This window comes from Erythrolamprus reginae, chromosome 3, assembly GCF_031021105.1.
Source record: "Erythrolamprus reginae isolate rEryReg1 chromosome 3, rEryReg1.hap1, whole genome shotgun sequence".
Classification (NCBI taxonomy): domain Eukaryota; kingdom Metazoa; phylum Chordata; class Lepidosauria; order Squamata; family Dipsadidae; genus Erythrolamprus; species Erythrolamprus reginae.
In genome coordinates, this window is record NC_091952.1 from 29,532,609 (window position 1) to 29,546,152 (window position 13,544).

Here is a 13,544-nt window from a genome sequence, read left to right on the forward strand (position 1 = left end):
ACACAGGCTGCCAAGTTACTACCAGTTCTATAGAACCGATCCGAACTGGTAGGAACCCACTTCTGGTGTAGCGATAACTGAGGTTTTGTAACCAAAACAAAATAGTTTTGTTATGAGCTGAGGACATTGTTGGCTGGCCAGAGGAGAAGAAGAAAAATAACCAGGCAACCAGCCAGTATCCAGATTGGACAATGTGACTTATTGTTTGGGAGAACAGAAAACTTTAACTTTTAAATGAGGTGGTAAATGCGGGAACTCTTAGAGTTGGTTTTTCACCAGTCTGTGCCAAGATGATATCTCCAAATAAAATTACTGTATTCTTTGACGAATCAGCCTGCCTCAGAGTTCTATTTGCAATGGATGCATTACTTGGAATGGTTTATTTGTACAGTATTTCAAAATAAAGTAATGCTGCTAAAACTCTCCTGCACTATAATAGGAATATGGGCCATCTTTCAGAATAAACAATAGTCATAAAAATAATGAATATTGGGTTATCCAAGTGAGGTAGCTAAGAGAAGAACTTCATATCCAAAAGAAGTGTGCTGCAATTATACTGAACACTAAATTAATTGCTTCATTAAACATAGGAAAAATAAACAAACTATGGGAATGGGAAGATTAGATGAATACTGTATATTCATAGCTTAGATTTAATATATCCTGTAATGGAAGAGTAGCGATACCAGAATGGACTTACTGTTCTATTTGTTGTTCAGAAAAGTTAGTATTCCAACAAAACCTACCTCTTCCCTAAGCAGTTGTTATGATTGCTAGCTTTGCACAATTATGTTGGGTAATCAAGATCTTTGCATCTTTAATTTATCTCTACCTGGGGATTTTTGCCCTCTAGCTGGATGGCAGGACTTTGCTTTCCACAAAGGCTGATTCAGCATAATTATGAGAACTCTGAGCAGTTATTCAATAAAAACAAGATGTGCTCAGCATCTGAAAAAGAATCCTGCATGTCTTGCCAACTAAATCCCAGTTCCTCTATGAGAGAATTTGCAATTTAACTTTTATGAACAGTATGATACCGAACCAATTTAAGATGGGGTAATACTTTTTTGTTGTTGTTCAGAAAGGAAATGTTAGCTGGGAGAAAAGAGAAGAGAAGAGAAGAGAGGGAGGGAGGGAGGGAGGGAAGGAGGAAGGAAGGAAGGAAGGAAGGAAGGAAGGAAAGAAGGAAGTTAAAATAAAAAGAAATCTGTCAAGTCTTTCCAATTGGTCAATTGAGGCCAGCAATATCAGATGTCAGGTACCTTGCAAGAAATGAAACACTATTCCTTGTCAACTGGTGATTAACGTCTTGGGAATATTTATGGTTTGTGTGTCCATAAGACAGAGGAATAGATAGTGAAGTTTGCCAGTGATGGGAACTTTAGGCAAAGCTGGAGATATTTTACTAAGTGAGGCAAAGAACATAATGTTGCTCTTCTCTGCTGCATGGGTAGAATCAAATCATTAAAGCTTAATTCAGTGTTGGGAATAGTTTTTGAACATATTAACAGCATGTTAGCTGAGGTGGAAGGCAGACTGTGTGGCACATACAACTTTAACCTCTAGGAGAGGAAAACAATAGTGCAGGTGAAACTGAGATGAGAAAACTCCCTTGCTGCATGACTTTTCCTAATGGGAGAGCTTCATTCATGCATCTATGGGTGGCCTCTAACTCTACCCAACAATCTAAAGTGACCATGAAGATCAAAAGGGAGACTCACTCACTCATTAAATTGATGTGTATTTTTCCCATGAAGATGGCAGGTTGGAGTGGGAAAATATTACAAAAAGTAATTGGTACCATGTTTCCCGGAAATAAGACCCTATCTTATATTTTTTGAACCCTGAAATAATAGGCCATAACTTTTATGACCTTATGGCCATGCACTCAAAAGCCTGATTGGGCTTATTATCAGGGGATGTCTTATTTTGGGGAAAACAGAGTACATTTTCTTGAGCTGTGCAACCATTTTTTACTTCCTAATATATTCACTTTCAGTGAATGATAGTCTGAAGTAAATTAATCAGCGTGCAGTTCTGTTGATACTGTCAACAACTGTGTCATTGGTCCATTAAGAAGAACATGTTTATTTGAAGCATAATAATAACAATATCCATTCTTAAATAGTTAAGATTGATCTACAACATCAAATCCCATGTAATGCTTAAAATTTGCAACAAAGATTTTTGGAATGCCAGTTTGAAATATTCTGTCAGGTCTACATCATGTCCTGCCATTCTTTGTGAGGGGAGAAAAGAAGAGTTTGCTGGCATTTTATGCATTCTTTTGCTTTTGCTGTAAATGCTTGGGAATTAGAGAGGGGGGTTGTCTTCAGAGATGGAGCAGTCTTTCTCCCAACTGTTGTGGTTAGCTCTGGCCCAGCTCCTGCCCCAAGGACTGTGGATGTGGGTGAGACATCCACATGCTGCAGGCCTGTTTTGCCCCCGGTGGAATCTGCTGATGAAGGCTCCTCTGACCAAGAAGACATGAGTGACAGGGAGGAGGAGAGTGTGGCAGACAGCTCAGAAGGAGATCAATTATCTAGCTCCTCCTTGGATTCAGAACAAGAGTTAATGATACAGCCACGCATGCGGAGAGCGATGCATAGGCAACAACAACTGAGAGATTATTATCAAAGAAAATGAGGCCACCTGTGGTTGGGTGAGGCTGTGGTAATTAGTGAGGCTGCTATAAATAGCAGCCTGTGGGTTTGGCCATTGTGGAGGATTATCTGATTGTTGTGTTTCGTGCCTGCTTTACTGACTTTGACCTTTTGTGTGCTGCTTTTTCCCCGCTTTGAAACTAAACCAGAGCAAAGTGTGTTTCACTTTGTGAAAGAAGAAGGTCTGTGAATTGCCTCACAGCTGCAAGCTAAGTATCACAGACCTGATAAGGGACTTGTACAAATTACCAGTTTGTTTGGAGATGAGTGCTCTTTGCTATACCAAAAGAGGGCTTAGTTTAAGTGACTTTTCATTATAAAGAACATTGTTTTGAATTTTCAAACGTGTGTGTGTCTGAAATTTGTACCTGTGAATTTTTGGAAGAAGTCTACCAGAGAGCCCGACAGAACACCAACCAGTTCCAATCTAATTCCAAGGCCGTCGAGCTCAGAGACTAAACTGTTATCTGCCTAGCACCTCAGAGTTCCCAAAACAACCTTGCGGCATCTCATTGTTTGGCGATGGACTGGTTTGGGTGGGTGGGGATGAAAGAATTGCTTTGGGCTTTTTCAGATTTCACCTGACTTTACTGCAACCACATTCTCTCAGTAAAAATTCTTTTGATTCAGCTCAATGGAGTCAAGAGTCTTGCTTTCCGAAGAGACCAGCTGGGGCTGGGGCAGGTTCTTGCATTGGAACTCTATTTTTGGAGTCTTCTATCTACTCTCCCAGAAATATAGTTCTTGGAATTTCATTGAGAAAAAGAGGAATAACCACCACGCAACCAAATCTCAGGGAAGGTGAGGTCCACACAGCTTAAAGATAATTAAGGTTGAGAAACATTGCCATAAATAACTACTGAGAATTTACCATTTACACACAGGATTAAGAATGCTGTGAGAACCTCAAAACACCAGCAGAATGGATGGTGATGATAAGTTTTGGTGTGGGAAGAAGCTGAAATTCAAGGCATCTGTTTACTCATTAAAATATTTCTTCCTAAATGCAATTCATTTTCCCCCGTAACTTTTCTAGATGATCTCAGTGGGAAATGATGATCTCTACTAACCACAGTTGTAGCCTAAAGGCTGAACATTCCCCTTGCTCTGGCCTCCCCAACAGAAACTGAGAAATGGATGTTAAAGAAGTTTATTAAAGTGTTGGCTCTAACAACAGAACAACAGAATAGAGCAACCAGGATGATAAGGGGACTGGAAACTAAAACATCCAAAGAGAGGTTGCAGGAACTGGGCATAGTTTAGCGAAAAGAAGAACCAGGGTGACATGATAGCAGTACTTGAGGGGCTGCCAATACTTCACTGCAAAAACATTTGGACTACCCTCCTCGACCAAGGAAAATCCATTGATGCAATTTATATAGACTTTTGCAAAGCGTTTGACTCAGTGGTCCACGACAAACTACTCCTAAAACTCAAATCCTATGGCATCTCAGGACTCCTCCATAACTGGATTACTGCATTCCTGTCAAACAGACAACAAATTGTCAAAATTGGTAGCGCCATCTCCACCCCTGCCCCTGTCATAAGCGGCGTTCCCCAGGGAAGCGTACTAGGTCCTACTCTCTTCATTCTCTACATCAATGATCTCTGTGACCATATCGAAAGCAACTGTGTTCTTTTTGCTGATGATGTGAAACTTTTCAACACCACTGATAACACACTCACTCTCCAAAAAGACCTGGACTTAGTCTCAGACTGGTCTAACAACTGGCAACTTCAAATATCAACCAACAAATGCTCTACCCTCCACATCGGCAAAAATAATCCAAACCGCACATACGAACTGAATAAACAATATCTCATTGCTAACCCACATTCTGTAAAAGACCTTAGAATACTAATATCGAATGACCTAAGTGCTAAAGCCCACTGCAACAATATCACCAAAAAAGCCTCTAGCGTTGTTAACCTGATCCTACGCAGCTTCTGCTCAGGCAATCTCACACTACTCACAAGAGCCTACAAAACTTTTGCCAGACCCATCCTAGACTACTGCCCATCTGTCTGGAACCCATACCACATCTCAGACATCAACACCCTTGAAAATGTCCAAAGATATTTCAGCAGAAGAGCCCTTCACTCCTCCACTCGAAACAGAATATCCTACGAAAATAGACTAACAATCCTGGGCCTAGAAAGCCTAGAACTACGGTGCCTAAAACACGATTTGAGTATTGCCCACAAGATCATATGCTGCAATGTCCTACCAGTCAATGACTACTTCAGCTTCAACCGCAATAACACAAGAGCACGCAACAGATTCAAACTTAATACGAACCGCTCCAAACTTGACTGTAAAAAATATGATTTCAACAATCGAGTTATCGAAGCGTGGAACTCATTACCTGACTCAATTGTGTCAACCCCTAACCCCCAACACTTCTCCCTTAGACTCTCCACGATTGACCTCTCCAGGTTCCTAAGAGGCCAGTAAGTGCACTGGTGTGCCTTTCGTCCCCTGTCCAATTGTCTTTCCTTTCTTTCACCTATCGTATATATTCTCTTCCTTTCATATATCCTCTCCTCTAAGTTCATTTTCACCCTCTTTTATATTATCACATGTCTATTTTTCTTCCTATGTATTTGTGTATTGGACAAATGAATAAATAAATAAAATAAATAAAGGGTCAGGCTGTTTTCCAAAGCACCAGAAAGGAAGACAAGGAACAATGGATGGAACCTCAAAATAAGGAGGAACTTTCTGATGGTGAGAGCGATCAACCAGTGGAATGGCTTGCCTATAGAGGTTGTTAATGCTGCAACACTAGAGACTTTCAAGAGGAGATTGGACTGCCGTTTGTCTGGGGTGGTGTAGGGTTCCTGCTCGAGCAGGGGGTTGGACTAGATTACCTACAAGGGCCCTTCAAACTATAATAATAAATAAAATTAAATTTAAAAAACTAAAAAACATCTGGGTTTCTTTTTAGGCACCCAAATATTTTGGACTAATGCTCTGGAAGGGGAAATATATTAGTGTTTGCTCTCTTTTTTAAATAAAAAAATGTTGTTATTGAGTGGCAGCTATGCACACCTACACCCAAAAGGGGTGACAAAACTCTTTAATCTGGCAATGTGAATTGGATTATTCATCACTGCTGCTGAAAAACAAAACAAAAAAATCATTATAGTCAAAGCAGCAAATATTGAAAAGAAAATGAGATGCCCAAACAGTAAACATCATTCACAGTCATGGGTTTCTTCCCTTTTTTATTTTCTCATTTTTTTTCTTCCAACCAATTCATTTGTGACTGAAACTAACATTTCTTCAGGACTGACTCACTCCTTATTGACTTTACTCAGTCCTTATTGCAAGGGCATATCCCCTAATCTGTGTCAAGGTAACCCATTTTTATCTTTTTACTGATACTGGAATTTTGCTGATAGTTCTAGCCCCAGCATCAACATATTTTGTTGATGGTTGTGAGAAGATCTCTCCATGTCTGTCTTTATAAGGAGAAGCTCACAACATCTTTACGAAAAGAGCCCTCCACTCCTTTACTCGCAACATTTATTTATTTTATTTATTTATTTATTAGATTTGTATGCCGCCCCTCTCCGTAGACTCGGGGTGGCTCACAACAGAATAAAGCAGTTCATAACAAATCTAATAATTTACAATTTAAAATATTTTTTAAAACCCCATTATTAAGCAGACATACGTACAAACATACCATACATAAACTGTATAGGCCCGGGGGAGATATCTCAGTTCCCCCATGCCTGATGGCAAAGGTGGGTATTGAGGAGTTTACGAAAGGCAAGGAGGGTGGGGGCAGTTCTAATCTCTGGGGGGAGTTGGTTCCAGAGAGTCGGGGCCGCCACAGAGAAGGCTCTTCCCCTGGGGCCCGCCAACCGACATTGTTTAGTTGATGGGACCTGGAGAAGGCCCACTCTGTGGGACCTAATCGGTCGCTGGGATTCGTGCAGCAGAAGGCGGTCTCGGAGATATTCTGGTCCGATGCCATGAAGGGCTTTATAGGTCATAACCAACACTTTGAATTGTGACCAGAAATTGATTGGCAACCAATGCAGACTGCGGAGTGTTGGTGTAACATGGGCATACATAATGCCTTACGTAACCAGACTTGAAATCCTAGGCTTAGAAAACTTAGAACTATGAGGTTCGCCCAGAAAGTAATGCACCACATTTTTTTCTCAGCCTACAGTAATGGTACAAATATGAAACTTTAAATATACATTATTTGAATTGTTAGGAGTGCGTGTGTAAATTTTGCATTTCTTCAGACAGATAGCGTAGCTGCAGCAGTGTTTCGAAAGTGATGTACGTTATGAGCAGCGTGACTTCATTGAAATTCTCACTGTGGAGAAAGAAGCTGTTGGGAACATTCACAAACATTTGTGTACAGTTTATGGAGAATCTGCAGTCAACAGTATGGTTAGTCACTGGGCACTGAGGGTGAGGCCATTAGAGATGGTTCATACAGTGCAGAAATGGCTTCGTGACCAGAACAAAGAGTGGTATACAACCCTTTGTGTCTCACTGGAGGAAGGCCATAGAACGGGACAGAGATTACTTGGAAAAATAGGGAGTGTAGAAGAACCATCATTATTTCTTGTGTGTAAGTTTCATTATGTTCAATAAATAATTGGTGAAGAAAAAAAATGTGGTGCATTATTTTCTGGGCGACCTCATACATCGCCTTCGGCATGACCTAAGCATAGCTCATAAAATCATCTGCTACAATGTCCTTCCTGTCAACGACTACTTCAGCTTCAACCACAACAATACACGAGCACACAAAAACTCAAAATGAACCAGACCAAATTTGACTGTAGAAAATACGACTTTAACAATCGAGTGGTTAATGCCTGTAATTCACTACCTGACTCTGTAGTTTTGTCACCCCCCCCCCCCCCCAAATTTTACCCTTACATTTTCCAGTGTTGACCTCACCCAATTCCTAAGTGGTCAATAAAGGGCGTGCATAAGTGCACTAGTGTGCCTACCGTCCCTGTCCTAATATTTCCTGTTAGCAGTACCCATCTCATGTATCTAAACAACATTATATCTATGTGTTCTGTCGAGGTCTCTGGTAGAATCCTCCCGAAAATTCACAGATACAAATGTCAGACACACATATGTTTGAAAATTCAAAACAATGTTCTTTATACCGAAAATCCAAATGAACTAAGCACTATTTTTGTATAGCACAGAGCACTCATCTCCAAACAAACTGGTAATTTGTACAAGTCCCTTATCAGTTCTGATATACTTAGCTTGCAGCTGTGAGGCAATTCACAGTCCTTCTTCTTTCACAAAGCGAAACACACTTTGCTCTGGTTTAGTTTCAAAGCGGGGAAAAATGAGTACACAGTCGAAGTCAGTAAGGCAGGCACGAAACACAACGATCAGATAACCCTCCACAATGGCCAAACCCACAGGCTGCTATTTATAGCAGCCTCACTAATTACCACAGCCCCACCCAACCACAGGTGGCCTCATTTTCTTTGATAATAATCTCTCAGTTGTTGCTGCCTATGCATCGCTCTCTGCATGCGTGGCTGTATCATTAACTCTTGTTCCGAATCCAAGGAGGAGCTAGATAATTGAGCTCCTTCTGAGCTGTCTGCCACACTCTCCTCCTCCCTGTCACTCATGTCTTCTTGGTCAGAGGAGCCTTCATCAGCAGATTCCACCAGGAGCACAACAGGCCTGCGGCATGTGGATGTCTCCCCCACATCCACAGTCCTTGGGGCAGGAGCTGGGCCAGAGCTAACTACAACATCTATGTATATTACCAATGCGTACTTAACAAAATAAATAAATAAATAAATAAAAATAAACAAATCTCAAGCTCCATAACTGCCTCCTGAAGTACCAAAGTATCATACCTTCAATATGGAAATGAGATTTCAATCAATACAGTATCTGAGAATGTCATATGGCTTTCAGATCCCAGAATCAATGACTAACAATCATGTTTGCCTTTTATTTATTTAAAATGAAAATGTTTTTTAAAAGAAGACTACTTCAAAGAATGCTCTAATACAGTTCTGTACTAGGCATGTAATTTCTATCTTTATCCCTTTGTAGTGTTCCTATTATATCTTCCAGACTTTCTTCACACAAAAGAAATGACTCCTGCTTCTTGGTTTTTTTTGCTCCTCAATCCCCTGCTGTGCTGTTGCCTTTTGGAGGACTGGAGATTAAAACTACAAAGCAAATCTAGTACATGCACATAGATACTGTATGTTGCCCTAGCAACATTTTATGAAGCAACATTCTTTCACATAGCTTCAGTACCAGCCTGACACACTAGTTATGGAAATGCTAGATGAATCCTTCCCTCAATAATGTGCCTTTCAGGAGACTCCCCTATGACATGAAGTAAAAGCATAACACAAATAAGTGTACTTCATAACCAATTGTACAAATCATTCAAGGATCAAAGGATGCTTAAGAGAGTGTGCAAAAATTTAACTCAAGTTTTCTCATGCATTTTTATCAGAATGCACCACGTTCTTTGAATCTTTTTACATTAACATTGGGCTAACTTCCATTATTATCTCTGATGCCCTATTTTGTTCATTGCTGTTATAATGCTGTAAGATAGCATTACCAAGCTGCAAGATGCGATGTTTGATCTCAGAATATAAAAGCGACTAAAGGTATCGGTGATTCGATATGTTCCATAATGGAAGCAGTTGAGAGTAGAACAGGTGTATTAATTTATTTATTACATTTATTTATTTATTAAATTTGTATGCCGCCCCTCTCCGTAGACTCGGGGCGGCTCACAACAGTAATAGAAAAAAACAATGTACAATACAAATCTAATAATTAAAACTACAAACCCATAATTTAAGAAAACATACAGACAACATACCATACATAAACAGTATAGGCCTGGGGAAGTTATCTCAGTTCCCCCATGCCTGACGGCAAAGGTGGGTTTTAAGGAGCTTACGAAAGGCCAGGAGGGTGGGGGTAGTTCTAATCTTAGGGGGATCTGGTTCCAGAGGGTTGGGGCCGCCACAGAGAAGGCTCTTTCCCTGGGCCCCGCCAAACGACATTGTTTAGTCAACGGGACCCAGAGAAGGCCAACTCTGTGGGACCTAATTGATCACTGGGATTTGTGCGGCAGAAGGTGGAGATATTCTGGTCCGATGCCATGAAGAGCTTTATAGGTCATAACCAACACTTTGAATTGTGACCGGAAATTGATCGGCAATCAATGCAGACTGCGGAGTGTTGGAGTAACATGGGCACACCTTGGGAAGCCCATGATTGCTCTCGGAGCTGCATTCTGCACCATGTATGTCCTCAATTTACAACGTCAATTGAACCCACAATGTTTGTTGGTAAGCAAAACACTTGTTAACCGAATTGTGTCCTATTTTATGATGTTTGTTGCCACAATTAAGCAAATTACTGCAGTTAAGTTAGTAACAAGTGAGTCTAGCTTCTCCATTGACTTTGCAGTAGATCTTAAAAGAACATCACACGATCCCAGGACTCTACAACCATGGCCTCCCTTCACTCTGTTTTGGCTTCCAGGGTGGTGCAGGAGGTCTTCCAAAATGGAGGGGCATAGAGCAGATGTTTTGACTGGCAGATTGCTGCAGAGGCTGAGTGCTGTCCCGTCCCCTGGGCATGCCCACCCACCTGGTCTTTAGGACAGAGAACCACTTGTTAAATTATTTGAATCCCACCACTGCTTTGAAAACATAAATGGGCACTCAATCATTAGAAAGCCACAAAGAAATTGAAACTACTCATTTTAAACAAGGTGTGGGTGTATCCAACCCATGGCCCAGGGGCCACAATTGCCCCTGAACAGCTAGTAATTGTTCTGCCAGCGTGTTTCAACCGCCCATAATTACAGGGTAATTAGTCCAGGAAGACACACACCACACAATAAAAGGAAAACCCAAAAGTTTTTATAAATAGAAAAACAGAAACAGCTCCCTTTTTAAATGTCAAAGGAATTTTCTGGTACACATAAGGCACAGGTTAAATGCAATCCAATTGCTCACCCAATAACTGGGAAATTGAGTCCAATTCTAAAGTCCAGAGAGTCCACACACATAATCTTGAACAGCACAAAAACCATGATCTTGACAAAACAATGAATCAGATAAACTGCCATGAGAATAAAACACCAGGTTGCACTTTTATCTGTAGCACTAATTACAGCAGCCCAACCCAACCACAGGTGGCCTCATTTTCTCTTGTAATAATCCTTCAGTTGTTGTCTCCTATGTATCACTCTACGCATGCATGGATGTGTCATTAATTCTTGTTCAGAATCCACGGATGATACAGGTGATTGATCTTCTCCTGGGTTGTCTGCCAAACTCCCCTCTTCCCTGTCACCCACGCTTCCTTGGTCAGAGGAGGCTTCGTCGGCAGATTCCATCAGGAGCAAAACAGGCCTGCAACATGTGGATGTTTCCCCCATATCCACCTGCACATTCCTTGGGGCAGGAGCTGGGCCAGAGCTAACCACAACAGTAATGCAGTCCCTCAAGATTGTAAACTTTTAACAGATTAATAGAGTTAGAGGGCTGGTCTTGATGGATGTGGCAGGGGAAGGATACTGCAAAATCGCCATTCCCTCCTGATCAGATGGGACTCGAGAGGCAGAAAATAGATGGGGCAGGGCCAGTCAGAGGTAGTATTTACCAGGGGTGGGCAGCAGGCAGAATGGGGTTTAACACAGTTCCATCGATGGAAATGAAGCTGTGTGCCCAGTTCCAGCTGACTACCCCCCCCATCCTCTTCCTCCTCCTCGGAAAGCGGCAGGGAGACCAGCACCAGCAGGAGTTGCAGGAGGTCCATTTCCTCCCCCCTCTTTTCTCAACAGCTGATCAGCACCCATTCGCCTAGCTACCCAGCCTGAGGCAGCGGCTGACCCAGGAAGGAGAGTGCAGGAAACACGAAGCAAATTGTCACCCCAGAGAGAGAAACTGGTGAGGTTGTAAGTCAAGGACTTAACAGGTCACTTGAATGATGATGATCATTCAAGCCACTCCCACCTGGTCACATGGCCAACAAGCCACTCCTACCCAGTCACATGACCATCAAGCCACACCTACAAAATAACCCACACCCACAGTGTGGCAGTAAAAATTTTGGCTGCCCATTACTGGTATTTACTGGTTCTCCGAACTACTCAAAATTTCTGTTACCAGTTTTCCAGAACTGGTCAGAACCTGCTGAAACCCACCGCTAATTACGATCCCTCCCTTCCTCTTCCCTCCCCCTTTTCACTGGTTCAATCACACATAAATGTTTATCTCTGTATGAATTACAATCTGTGTTATAGCTATATTATTTCTTTTTTTCCCATCCTCCTGGATTTTCCTCTTTTTAAAATTGGCCTTTATTAAAGATTATCCTCTTCATTAGAATTAATTTTCCCTTTGTGTCTGTATAATATTAAGAATAATTTTTAAAACCCTGAATAGTTTATTAGCTGTGCAGTAATTTGAATAGTGCAGTAATTGGAATATTACTATTTGGGGGCTTAGGTATTTTACTTAAAATTAAAAGGCTCCCCCCCCCAATAGTTTGAGGGTGGTAAGGGCTTTTGAATGCAATTCAAATATGGTATGGAGGGATGTAGTACATTCCTTTGTTCTTTGTTTTTATTATTTTTAAATAGTTGTGTTCCTTGCATGTTAAAGAATTGGGTCTCTTGCCAAATTATATACTGTACATCTTAGCTAAGTTTTAAAAGATACAGACTAAAACTATTTTTGTGCAAGCTCTATATAAACCTATACTCATCAAGATAAACAGGTTTGATTTTTAAAAAGTAAGTGGGATATTTATTTAAGTAAATGTGCACAAGTGTGCAAGTAGTGTTGTTGTTTTAATTAGTAGATTTTCCAAACTGATGGTTGAAAAAAAGTGTAACATACGGACTGCAGCTAGAATTTCTTTGGATGACAAAAAAAGATTTTGATATGGATTCCTGGAAGTTTTTGAAATTATTTTAGGGTTGCTTATAGTTCTGTATTTTGGACTGATATAATTTATTCAACTCCTAAATAACGAATGGTCATTAATAGCATTTTCACTTATTTTCCCATGAAAAATTTATACTATGAAATAATTGTATTTTATAAATAAAATATATGGTTGGGGAATATGGTTGGGGAACAGCAATATTATTCTTACAATATTATTCATTTGTAACAATTCATGTCTTAGGAATACATCTGGTTTCTTCTTGTCCTGTTATTGCTGTAATTCTGATTAACATCAACAAAATTGTTAATATGAGTCTGGATCAATACGATAAAATGCGCAAAACTGTTTAAAATATGAACATCCCAGCCAGTAGTGGGTTCTAAATGAGCTACTGGTTTGTGCTCATGTGCATGCACAACACTTCTGCAAATGCACAGAAGTGACCCTGGTGGATGGGTGGAGCCTCTTGCCACTGTTGCTATCAGTTTGGAGAATTGGGGCAAACAGGGAGCAACTTACCACTGATCCCAGCCCAAGCTTGAAACAGAATTCAAATTTAAATGGAATATTTTGAAATGAAGATAATTCGATTTGGAAACAATTTGCACAGCTTCATGATGGACTTCCATCCATTGTGGCATCTATTTTTGAAACTGGGTATATTGTAACCCTGTATAAGGGTATAAGTAAAAAAAATGTCATAGAAACATAGAAACATAGAAGACTGATGGCAGAAAAAGACCTCATGGTCCACCTAGTCTGCCCTTATACTATTTCCTGTATTTTATCTTACAATGGATATACAGTGATCCCTCGATTATCGCGAGGGTTCCATTCCAAGACCCCTCGCGATAATCGATTTTTCGCGATGTAGGGTTGCGGAAGTAAAAACACCATCTGTGCATGCGCACCCTTTTTCC